Source organism: Stomoxys calcitrans, chromosome 5 (genome assembly GCF_963082655.1).
Source record: "Stomoxys calcitrans chromosome 5, idStoCalc2.1, whole genome shotgun sequence".
NCBI classification, from domain to species: domain Eukaryota; kingdom Metazoa; phylum Arthropoda; class Insecta; order Diptera; family Muscidae; genus Stomoxys; species Stomoxys calcitrans.
This window is the reverse complement of record NC_081556.1, coordinates 120,936,537-120,949,033: the sequence shown is the minus strand read 5'-3', so window position 1 is coordinate 120,949,033 and position 12,497 is coordinate 120,936,537. Positions and strand designations below refer to the sequence as shown.

The window sequence follows — 12,497 nt, the reverse complement described above, 5'->3', positions numbered from 1 at the left end:
ATCCCTATGCATAAATATAGGTGCATAGTGGGCGTATGAAACTAGTTAAATTTTTTTTTTTTCATTTTATAAAAATATTTAGTTTGCTCACTAGTCCCTTATTCCAGAAGATAGGCGCAGAGTATCAGGATTAAAAAAAATTTTTCTCATGAGAATTGTAGCTATATTTTTGCTTATGTACTACAGCATCCCTTTCAATGCAACATAGCTCTACACAATTATACAAATGTAATTCCCAAGTGACATTCCCTTCCATATTGCTGATCATTTAAATGTGTTTTATAGAATAGAATTGGTGGTTGACCGACGATCTTCTCTCTAGTTGTTGTTTTTGTTTGTGTCTTGCGCTCTATTAAATTTACTCATTACAAAAGTATACCTTTCCTCTCAGCCCCCCTACAAAGATAAAAAAATGGTAAATTTCTCAATCGCGATTGATGAATGGACGGATGAGCGATGCGTTCTAACAACCAAACAAACCAACAATCATAATATGTTCACAAATGTATGTATGTACATACAGATATATCCCCCAAATTAAAATGTGAGTAGAGCGGATTTTATGCACTCTTTCATCGCTGTTACAAGTGATGTTCTATTGCTCTTCTTCGTCTTCTTCCATTGCTGTGTAATCGCATGATGCGTACACGAGTATGTCGATTGTTGGTGTGTTTATGTTTAAAATTGTTTGTGGGGGTTTAGTAAGTTGGTCGCATGCATGCACATACATATGTATATATGCCTGCCGCTCAATCCTCTCACTTGCATAGTGAAGTATAGGGGGCCCCACAACTAAACTGAGTCACACACACAAGCTTTAACATAATACAAGCAGTCAGCCAGCCACCGCACTTTACTAACGACACTATACAATTGGGTGAGGGTGATGGTGAGGAGGGGGTGGTGGCGGTGGTATTGGTCTGCTCTTTGAATAGGTAGGTGGCAGTGTATGTAAGTGGCAATGCGAAACGATTGCAAACGAATGAAAAAACGAACGACAGACAGATTCGAACCGACTCTTGTTTCTTGTTTGGTTGGTTTAGATCACTTGAGATTTTTGGCCTAAATCTGTAGGCCTTGAGAAAACGCAACAAAAAACAAAACACACAAAAAAAGAAACGCAAGCACACTATGAATGAGGGAAATACCTGCAGCAACAGCGAACGATGTCGATGATAAGGCAGCAAGCAAAAGCAGCATATGTCGCAGCAACTGCGGCTGCTTTTGGTGCTGCCGCAGCTTCGTTCCCCCATTTACTATGGAGAATATGAGAAAATACAACAGCAACAACGGCATGCTCGCATTTGGAGTATGCCATTCATGTTTTCTATGTCAGTTGTTTTTGCTTTTAATTTGCTTAAATGCTCCATACTAGCGTTGGTGTGTAGCCCCAGCAAAGCTTGGTTGCTGGCGTTGACTGAGCAGCCGTTTTGTTCCTTTAGAAAATTATATCCACTTAAATGGGTGCACTATCATTAGGCCTGGTGTTCTGCTGCCGGCGTCACAGTGACGCAGCCACCTTCAACGTTGTCATCCCAAACTTTGAGATTTGCCGTTTGTGTTTTGCGCTTCAACGCCACCAGCCCCATTGACAGTTGGTTCAGTATGTTTTTGTTTTGCGACCATTGCGGATGCGGAATTTGTTGACAACGTACACAGCGGCTAACACGACATCGACGACGACGACAACATCACTTCGCGAACCTTTTTTGACGTTATTTTCGGTTTAGTGTTGTTGCTGTTGTTTGTTGTTGTTTTTTTTTCGAAATTGTTTCTCATTGCGGTTACAGTGTCAAGAAGTATTAGCAAGCAGCCAACCAACAATCCATCCGACTACCATCATCATTATTAGAGGTGGCGGTAACAACAACGAATATTGTGTGTTGAGCTTCGAGTTTGTGTTCGTTCCCAAGAGTGGATGCTTTCAGTGCGTTTCTGAACTTAGAAATCAGCGCGTCATTTAACGCTTTATATCGAACATTGTGCCTTTTGTATTGTTGCCGTCTGTTGGTGTTGCCATCATCAATGTCGCACAACTAACAACACACCAATGTATGCTTGAAAGAACGGACGGACGGTCGGTCAATCAGTTAGTCGCTAAAAGTCGTACGCGTTCGTTATTATTATTTTCTCACATAGAACATCCGCCGTAGAAATTCTTTGTGTCTTCCACGATCTCTTCTAATTACACCAACAACTACAACAACAATTTTACAATGCAAAGAGCCATAGTGACATAAATTCAATGCGGCCGCAATTTTATACTGACGAAAAAATAGAATAGAAAGCGCCAATTTTAAAAAGAAAAAAGAAAACGCAAAAAAATTCTTAAAAGAGAAAAACAAAAACAAACAGCCGCAACCTTAAATAAAAGTGGATGAATTATCAAACATTACTTCAAAGACGAATCAGCAAATAAATAAAGGATACAAAACCAAAGTCGGTTTACTAATTCATCACCAGAAATGTGAGTTCCCTATCAAAAAAAAAAAAATCTAAAAAATAGACACATCTCCTCATTAATTCTATATAGTATTTCTCATAAACAATACCTTTTGTTTATTTGGTAAAAAAAAATTATAGAAAATAACCATACGAACAGATGACCCAAATAATTTAAGAACATCAAATAAATCAAGCCAATGGGCGATATTTCGTTTTGTTTTTTTTCTTCTTTCCGCTGTGACTTCTGAAATCCCACAGAGGAAAAATATTTTGTGCGTTACACACACTCGTTTGTGTTTTTTTTTGTTCTTTCACAACAGATCGTCGTCGCATTGCTTAAAATTTATTTATCCACAATATCCGTATCCACCTGCAGTAGTGACATCGTGACATGAAGAAATAATAAAAAACGAACTCTCAGACTCACAACTACAACCACCCACCCACTTACAAATGGCAGAGACCATTTTTTTGTTTTTTTTTTTTCATTCGATGCCGACGAACCTGCCACAATTTTTGATAAGTTGCTAACCGATTTTAATGTCAGTGAGCCAGTGATGCAATTTCTAGTGATTGCATTACTAATAGGGTTGCCATATTTGCGTACATTTGGGAAATTTAGGGTAAAAATTGAAAACATGTGCTCTGATTGAAATTGCCTTAAGAAAACGGGTAATGACCCGGGACCGTGTTTTTATACACAGAAAGAAAATTTTTCATGATATTAATGATTTTGTCATAAAATTTTTGAAAAAATGTTTAATTTTGTCCCAATGAAACTTTTCATAATATTTATGAAACATGCGATTTGGCCCATTTGCAGTCCTCAGCGACCTACATCAATAAGAAGTAAAAGTGCAAAATTTCAAACAGATACCTTCGAACTAAAACAAGTAAAAAGCATTAAGTTCGGCCATAACTTTGGATACCCACCACCTAGGGTACATATGTAAACCACCTTATGTCATAATCCGATGAAAATTGCATTATTTATGGATCCATAGCAGCTATATCCAAATATGATACGATTTGGACCAAAATCGGCACGGACATTGAGTGGTCTAATAAATAGTAGTTACTATTCAATTTTGATTCAATATTGGTCTTTTTGGCAGCTATATTCATATATAGACCAATCTGAACCATATAGGACACGAATGTCGAAAGGCCTAACAAAAGTCACTGTGTCAAACTTCAACGAAATCGGACAATAAAGGCGCCTGTTATGAGCCAAAGACCTTATATCAAGAAATGGGTCTATATGACAGCTATATTCAAATCTGGACCGAACTGGGCTAAATTAAAAAAGGATGTCAAAGGGTTTGACAGTACTCACTGTCCCAAAATTCAGTAATATCGGACAACAAATGCGCCTTTTATGGGTCATAGACCTTAAATCGAGAGATCGGTCTATATGACAGCTATATCCAAATCTAGACCGACCTGGGCCAAATTGAAAAAACTATATCCAAGGGCCTAACATTACTTTCCGTCCCAAATTTTGGCGGAATCGGACAATATATGCGTCTTTTACGGGCCAAAGACCTTAAATCGAGAGATGGGTCTATATGACAGCTATATCCAAATCTGGACCGATCGGGGTCAAATTGAACAAAGATATCGAAGGGCCTAACATAACTCACTGTCCCAAATTTTGGCGAAATCGGATAATAAATGAGCCTTTTATTGGCCAAAGACCTTAAATCGAGCGATCGGTCTATATGGCAGCTATATCCAAATCTGGACCGATCTGGGCTAAATTAAAAGAGGATGTCAAAGGGTTTGACAGAACTCACTGTCCTGAATTTCAGTGAAATCGGGCAATAAATGCGCCTTTTATGGGCCAAAGACCTTAAATCGAGCGATCGGTCTATATGGCAGCTATATCTAAATCTAGACCGATCTGGGCCAAATTAAAAAAGGATGTCAAACGGTTCGCAAGGATTCACTATCCCAAGTTTCAGTGAAATCGGACAATAAATGCGCCATTTATGGGCCCAAAACCTTAAATCGGCATATCGGTATATATCGCAGCTATATAAAAAAATGGGCCTTTTATGGGCCCAAGACCTTAAATCGAGAGATCGGACTATGTGCCATCTATGGGCCAGATTGAAAAAAATGGCGAAGGGCATAAGACAACTCACTGTTCAAATTTGGGCGAAATCGGACATTAAATGCGCATTTTATGTGCCCAAGACCATAAGACGAGAGATCGGTCTATATGGCAGCTATATCCAAATCTCGACCGATATGGGCCAAGTTGAAAAAGGTAGTGTACCCTAACAAATTTCAGCAAAAAGGATAATAAATGTGGCTTTTATGGACCTAAGACCTTAAATCGGCAGATCGGTCTATATGGGGGCTATATCAAGATATAGTCCAATACAGCACATCTTCGAACTTAACCTGCCTATGAACAAAAAAAGAATCGGTGGAAAGTTCCAGCTCATCCTTTGGTGGTGGGTATTAAAAGGAGCGATAAGACGGTCTTATTGCACCGCTTTTGTAATCCTTCCGCCTTGTCTACATATTTGAGCAGATTTCTCAGATATCATTTGCAAGTACAACCAAATCGGAGAAATACCACCTCCCGATGATGAAAATTCGTTGTCAATGTTTGTAGGAAATAAGCAAAGTTAATTTACGACCCATCAAACAGTTCCCAGTTATAGCTCCTGTAGTGGAACCTTCAGATCTCTTTTCAAAAGCCAGCAACTCCTTCATCCCCCTCCGGTCGATAGTAGGCCACAGAAGTTTGGAAGTTCTACACCCATGTACAGATTTCCACCACTCCAACGACTTTGCACTTGCTATCCTCTCTACTATGTTCAGTAGTTCGACAAATGGTGAGCATGCAAGACCGACGACTGGCTAGCTCGCCGTGGACATTACTCATACATTTTTCCACCTTCTCATATTCCTGAACACCATAGTGTCTGGGAACCCAATCCAGTTCTGTGTCATGACCCTGGAGTTAATTCAAGCATTTGCCTGATTACAACTCCTTTTATCAAAACCCGGAAACTCCTTCTTCCTTCTTTGTTCCACGGCAGGCAAGAAAATCCTGGCATTTATACATTCATGTATAGATTCCCACTATGACACAGATACACTGGCTACTATGTTCAGTAACCTGATAAATGGCGCTTATATGAAAGCGACGGGTGATTCTCTTACCATGTATGATCTTTTCCAGGTGCTATCTTATTTCCCGGCACAATCAGCGCTATGTTATGAGCTTGGAGTAGATCCTTGAGACCTCTTTTCAAAAGCCAGCAACTCCTTCATCCTCCTCCGGTCGATGGTAGGCCAAAGAGTTCTGGCAGTTATACATCCATGTACAGATTTCCACCGACTTTGCACTTTCTACTCTCTCTACCATGTTCAGTAGTTCGACAAATAGAACGCATGCAAGACCGACGACTGAACCCTGACCCTGGAGTTAATTTAGACATTTGACTATAGCACAATGTGCGGTTATAAAAAATCTTATCAAAACTCAGTAACTTCTTTGTCCTCCTTCGGTTGACGGTAGGGAAGAGTCTGACGACGACTGATTGTGTCTGTCCTCTTACAGCCTCTATCTCGTTTCTAGGCATAAAATCGTGTCCAAATCATGTCATGAGCTTGGAGTATGTTCAGGGATTCTATATATAGTCCGGAGGCCACCGTGGCCCAGAGGTTAGCATGTCCGCCTATGACGCCCAATGCCTGGGTTCAAACCCCGACGTGAACATCGACAATATTTTCAGCGGTGAGTATCCTCTTTCTACTGCTGGCTACGTTTCGAGTATGGTAAACCCATTCGCATGATTTCACTTACGGCTATTATAAAAACGCGGACCTCTAATTGAAAGACAAAACACTCGCCCGGCAGTCTTAGGAACTTATCTCAATCGAGTGCATGAGATTAATATCCCATAATTCTGCCAAACTTCAGTTTGGAGTCATTGGTGTAGACCGAGGTGTACTCAAACACAACATTCGTCTCCCAATTTTCTCTACCCGGAAAGTGAATCGTGAAGATCTTACATTGAATCGGTGCCAGTAGTCTGAGAGGCTCCACAGTCTTCTATAGTATCTAGAATTGAAATGTGGCCACATACGATCTCCATCGACATGTCGATTATCCTTTGTTTCCATAGTATCCACAATGGAACAGTGGTCGCACTCGTCGTCGTTCAGCATGTCAAGGTACCTCACCATGAACGGAATCTTGGCGGCACTGTATATGGATCTCAATAAGCTGTATATTCACCAGAGCCTCGAAACATGGCTGCGGCATAAATCTTCCTTTCTAACGAAGGCCAATATTTGGACTATGTTGGGATCCCTGGTCTTTCACCATACCAGTGTTCCATGTGTATGCTCTGGTCTCACACTAGCAGTGTAAATCAAGTAGATCAATACCAAGCGAATATTATCCTACAGTTGTAGAAATCGCTCAGTGCCTTTCTTATTCTTTCCTTAGTATTCCTTTTCCAGGATCGATTAGATAAGGACAAGACCTGGAGTTTTCGCTTCCATCCAGAACTGCAGATCTCGTCCAGAATCTAGAATCCGGTACCTTATCTTTTCTCTGTACTTGACACATTCCACTAAGCCCATTCTGACAGTCTATTCAGTGACCTTTTAATGATGGTGGAGACAAACTGTCCTGGATAAGACAACAAACTGTCCTGAATAAGAACCTGGGAATCGTCCGCATTGCGATCTCTATTTTGTGAAATGTTCCCTCTATATGCAGAAAGGCGGCCATGGCTAACTCCTTCACTCGGGAGTTTTTCATAATCTCGCTGATCGTAGACATCGTGTTTCGGATCCTCAGCACGACATCGTCCGCCTTATGATCACCACTTTGTGAATTGGCCCCTTGATATCCCGGAAGGCCGCCAGGGCGTACTTCTTCAGCTGGAGTTCTTCTATCCAGATTGCAAAGACCAGCTGATGCATGCGGTTTTAAATGGTTCAACCGGCAACCCATAGACTCCTGCTGTCTTGTTGTTTTTTAGCCAGGGAGAGGGCAACACTGACCTCATTTAAACTAGACCGTACACATTCTATAGCGCAATTAAGAAACTTGTTCTGGGGTATTCTTATCTCCGCCGTTATTAAATATCAGGCCTAATAAGACATATGGGGTTTTACCCCCCTCCCCAGGAATTTTTAAAATGTCATTGCTTTGCAAAGTACCTCACAAATGATGCCAGCATTAGGACGGGAAAACCACCGCAGAACATTTTTTCTGATAGTCTCGCCAGGATTCGAACCCAGGCGTTCAGAGTCATAGGCGGACATACTAACTCTGCGGTACGGTAGCTTCCACTCCATATCGCTGATTGCTCGCAGCCGCAATTGCAGCTGCTCCGTACCAATGGACACGCCCGCTATCTATCAGCAGAGCTTCTCATGATAACGATGAACACCATAAAAGTCGGAGTTAATAATACCAGCCTGTGTGGTGCTCTTAGTTATCCCGTGCTGGGCTCAAAAAAGATGTCGCAATGCCGAACGGCGTTCGGACTCCCCATAAAAAGGAGAACTCTTATCATTGAGCTCAAACCTGATATGAAGTAGTCTTCCAACTGTTTCTCAAGGAATATTAGTAGGAAAATTTGCATTTTTAGATACTCTGGTGAAGCTCAACGAGAGGTCAGTAAATTCATCTCACACGCAGAAAGCCTAGATTAAAATGTTGCTAAGCATTTCGAAATATGCTGTTAACAACATTTCAGCCAAATAAAACATTTCGAAATGACGTATCGCCCAACAGAAAATTCCTAGCTTCGTCTAGGCTAGTTGCAAGCCTTTCTATACCTACCACCATAGGTTGGGGGTATACTAATCTAGTCATTCCGTTTGTAACACTTCGAAATATTCTAGCCATGTCCGTCCGTCTGTCGAAATCACTATAGCGGTCGAACGTGTGAAGTTAGCCGTTTGAAATTTTGCAGAGATACTTAATATTGATGTAGGTTGTTGGGGATTGTAAATGGGCCATATTGTTTCAGACTTGGATATAGCCCCCATATAAACCGATCTCCCGATTTGACTTCTTGAGCCTCTAGAAGCCGCAATTTTTGTGGCTACAATTTTGCACATAGTGTCATAACAGACTTTTAACAAATGTGCTAAGTACGGTTCAAATCGGTCAACAACCTGATATAGCTCCCATATAAACCGATCTCCCTATTTGACTTCTTGAGTCCCTGGAAGCATCCATTTTCATCCGTTTGGGCTGAAATTTTGCACATAGTGGTCTGTTATGACTTTCAACAACAATGCCAAGTAAGGACCAAATCGATATATAACCTGATATAGCTCCCTTATAAACCGATTTCCGGATTTGACTTCTTGAGCCCCTGGAAACCGCAATTTTTGTCCGAATTGGCTGAAATTTTACATGCGGTGTCCTGTTATGACTTCCAACAACTGTGCCAAGTACGGTCTGAATCGATTTATAACCTGATATAGCTCCCATATAAACCGATCTCCCGATTTGACTTCTTGAGCCCTTACAAGCCGCAATTTAAGTCCGTTTTGGCAGAAATTGAGGATGTAGTGTTTTGTTGTGACTTTCAACAACTGTGCAAAATACGGTTCAAATCAGTCTATAACCTGATATAGCTCCCATGGAAACCGGTCTCTCGATCATCCTTGTTCGGCTCCTTGAAGCTTTAATTTTTGCTGGTTTGGCAGAAGTTTGGTATGTAGAATAACATTATGCCATTCAACTACAATAAATTTATTTGGTGGGTTTCCAAGATTCGGTCCGGCCGAACTTAGCATGATTTTACTTGTTGTTAACTAAACTCTACACCAAGAATCCTCATTGTTTTAAATGCATCTCACACAGAAAGCCTAGACTCAAATGTTGCCAAGCACTTTGAAGCATATTGCTATCAACATTTTAGTCAAATCCAATTTCTCTTTATGCGAGTTGCTCTTTATTCAATGTCATGGGAGAACATTTCTTACTCAATCTATGTAACTGAAACCCCATTTTATAACCAATTATACTTTTACAATTTTTCCAATTTCCGTTTTATCCAAGATTTCTAAATGTCACCCAATCATCTTACACTCAGAAAGCTAAGAGTCAAAGAATTGGGATACATGTTGCTGGCAACATTGCAGCCAAATAAAATTTCTCTTTAAGAGGTGTCTCTCAAAATAACAGAAATCTATTTCCTTAAGCAATTTTACTTCCCAGCCAACTTTATCCCAAGTTTTCTCTTTAACCGAAGGGCAAACTTTTTTCACTCAAACTATCATTAAACAGATGCATTTCCAAGCTGCTTCGTCATCTAAGTACAACTGAGAAGGCTTAGAATAAAATGTTGACAAGAATTGGTAAACATGTTGCTGGCAACATTACAGCCAAATCAAATTTCTCTTTAAGAGGTGTCTCATAAGTAATAAGAGAATATTCCTTACTCAATTTGAAATAATAGTAATCTGTTTCCTTAAGCAATTTCACTTCCCAGCCAACTTTATCCCAAGATTTCTCTTTAACCTAAGGGCAATACTATTTTCACTCAAACGATCATTTAACAGATGCACTTCCAAGCTGCTTCGTCATCTAAGCACAACTGATGATCGTGCTGTGCACATTTCCCTTCCAACTGCAGTTGTCATAGTTTTTTGATAAATCTTAGCTTAGATCTTGGCTAGTTCTATGGCCACAAAAACAAAAAAAAAAAAACAAAAACTCTCCTCCCTGCTGCTTCCGTTTGTCTCTTCCTAACAGCCAAGCTACCAACCAACCATCAACATCTCCTACGAATTGCGAAATCCCAGCTTTATATCAAGAAAGCAACAAAAACAACAACAACAGAGCAGCGCGCAAGAAGTAAAAAACTGGGTTACTCGTATTGTATAAGCTCACTTACCTTGTGGGCCGTTTCGTTCATTTCAGTTTAGTTCAGCGCAGGTTGGTAGTGCTAAGGCTGGTACTTGCCAGCCAGCCAGCCAGCTAGCTCGCTCGCTGAAAAATCAAAGAAGACAACAGCAGCTACAACAGCAACAACAAGAGCCACATAAAGAGCTTTAATGATTTCATTTGCAGGTGGCTGGCTGGCTGGCTGACTCGCTGGCTTACTGACGACTGCCTTAGTGTGTCAGTTGTGAATGCCAGTTGTGGGTTTGTGTGTCCGTTTTATGTGTCTGCATGGTTGGGCAAATACTCGGTCGGCTTGGCTTACTTACTTGCAACTTGGTTTCATTCTACTTCTTTGATTTGGTGATTTCATACTCGGTCGGTGTAACTATTTTTTTTTTCTGCTGTTTGTTTTTTCTTTTGGTTTTCGTGTATTTTTTGTATGGTTTTCTTAAGATACATTCTCAGGTTTTCCAAAGTCATTTTGTTTTTGCGTTACATTTATCTGAAATGACAAGAAACACCAAAAACAAACACACACTAAGCAGAGCGTTGTAAATTTGCCTGGTCTCAGGGGAATGGTGAAGAGGCCTTTGATAATGGCCTTTAGGGAATATCTTTGCAAAGGATTATCATAGTTGTCCTTGACATAGAAGTTTTCTAAAAGTTTAGATTTAGCTGTTACAACTTGGATTATTGGTCAAAATGTGGTAAAATTTTACAGAAAAAAATCCAAAAATTTGATTTTACAAAAATAGTTTGTTTTTATAAAAATTTTTTATCAAAATTTTATTGCGGTGGACAATTTAATAAAAATTTTGATTTTCTAAACATTCTTCCTACAAAATGTGGTAAAAAACAAATGTTTGTCGAAAATAAATTTTTTGTCCGAATTAAAATTTTTAGTCCGAATTTACATGAAAAATCTACTCGAAGTTCGATTTCCGTTTATTTATAAATCTTGTCGAAACTGGATTTAAGTGAAAAATTTCACCAAATTGGTTTAAAAAAGTTTGTTGAATTTGAATTTTTCGAAAAAAAATTTATATCGAATTTGATTTTCTTAAAAATTATAATCAAATTTGATTTTCATTGAAAATTTGATTAAACTTTGATCTTTGTGGAAAATTTTACTATCATAACCAAGTTTGCCTTTACAAAGAAATTTTTATTTTTATTATTTTTTTGCGCTTTCTTTCTTTGGTCTTAAATTCAACTTACAACTTGCTTACTTGCTTTAAAACTTACTCTAGTTGGAATGGTTATAAAGCACCATGATCCATTTGACATCTCCTGCTGATGATGTTTCTTGGTCGAAAATGAAATCGCGATACAGAAAACCAATCTAATGCTTCTAGCAACAAAATACTTTTTGCTGATTTTTAAAATGTTTTTTGCTATACTATTCTTTGAATAGAAAAGCATTAAACAATGGTCTAAAGCTGGACAATATCCTGCAATGAAATTTTATAGAATTTATGTTTTTTATAGAAAATTATGCCAAAATTTTCGTCATAATTCAATTTTTATACAAAATTTTTCCCGAAATTCAATTTTTAATCAAAATTTAATTTTTATAGGAAATCTCGTCGAATTTCCAATTTCGCTGAAAATTGGTTTTTATAAAAATTTTTTCAGATGGAAAAAAATCGTCAAAAATTTACTTTCAAGACAATATCGTCAAAATTAGATTTTCATAGATATTTTCGATAAAATTTTAGTTTTCATAGAAATTTTTTCGAAATTTTATCGAAATAACATTTTTATCAGAAAATGTCGTCGAAAATCGTTATTTTTATCAAAATTTTGTTTTCCACAGAAAATTTGGTCAAAATTAAATTTTCATAGAAAATTTTGTCGAAATTCCAAATTCAAACTGAATATTATTTTTAATAGAAAATCTCGTCTAATTTCTAGTTTTTGAAGAAGTTTTGCCAAAAACCGAGATTTTCGTGGGAAAAAGTCGAAAAAATGGATTTTCGAGTCAATTTTCTCAAACTTAAACTTTCATGGAAAATTTCGTCTAAACTTAGGTTTCATAAAACATTTTCGAAATTTTGTCAAATTCCAAAAAAATGGCTTTCAAGGCAATTTTGTCAAAATTCAACATTCATAGACATTTTATTTAACTTTCATAGACAATTTTGTCAAAATGTAAGTTTTCATAGAA

The 12,497-nt window shown here is 38.5% G+C and overlaps 1 protein-coding gene across 4 annotated transcripts in view; it reads left to right on the top strand.

Annotated features, from left to right (window-relative positions):
* LOC106088392 (DNA-binding protein Ikaros) overlaps window positions 1–12,497 on the top strand; it is a 122,921-nt gene that overhangs the window by 9,692 nt on the left and 100,732 nt on the right. For 2 of the 4 annotated variants that reach the window (XM_059370422.1, XM_059370417.1), the window contains exon 1: window positions 1,620–2,467. The exons of the other annotated variants lie outside the window; for them this stretch is intronic. The gene's annotated coding sequence lies outside the window, so the exon portion shown is untranslated. Of the gene's footprint in view, window positions 1–1,619; window positions 2,468–12,497 lie in introns of those variants that run through there. 4 annotated transcript variants of the gene reach the window in all.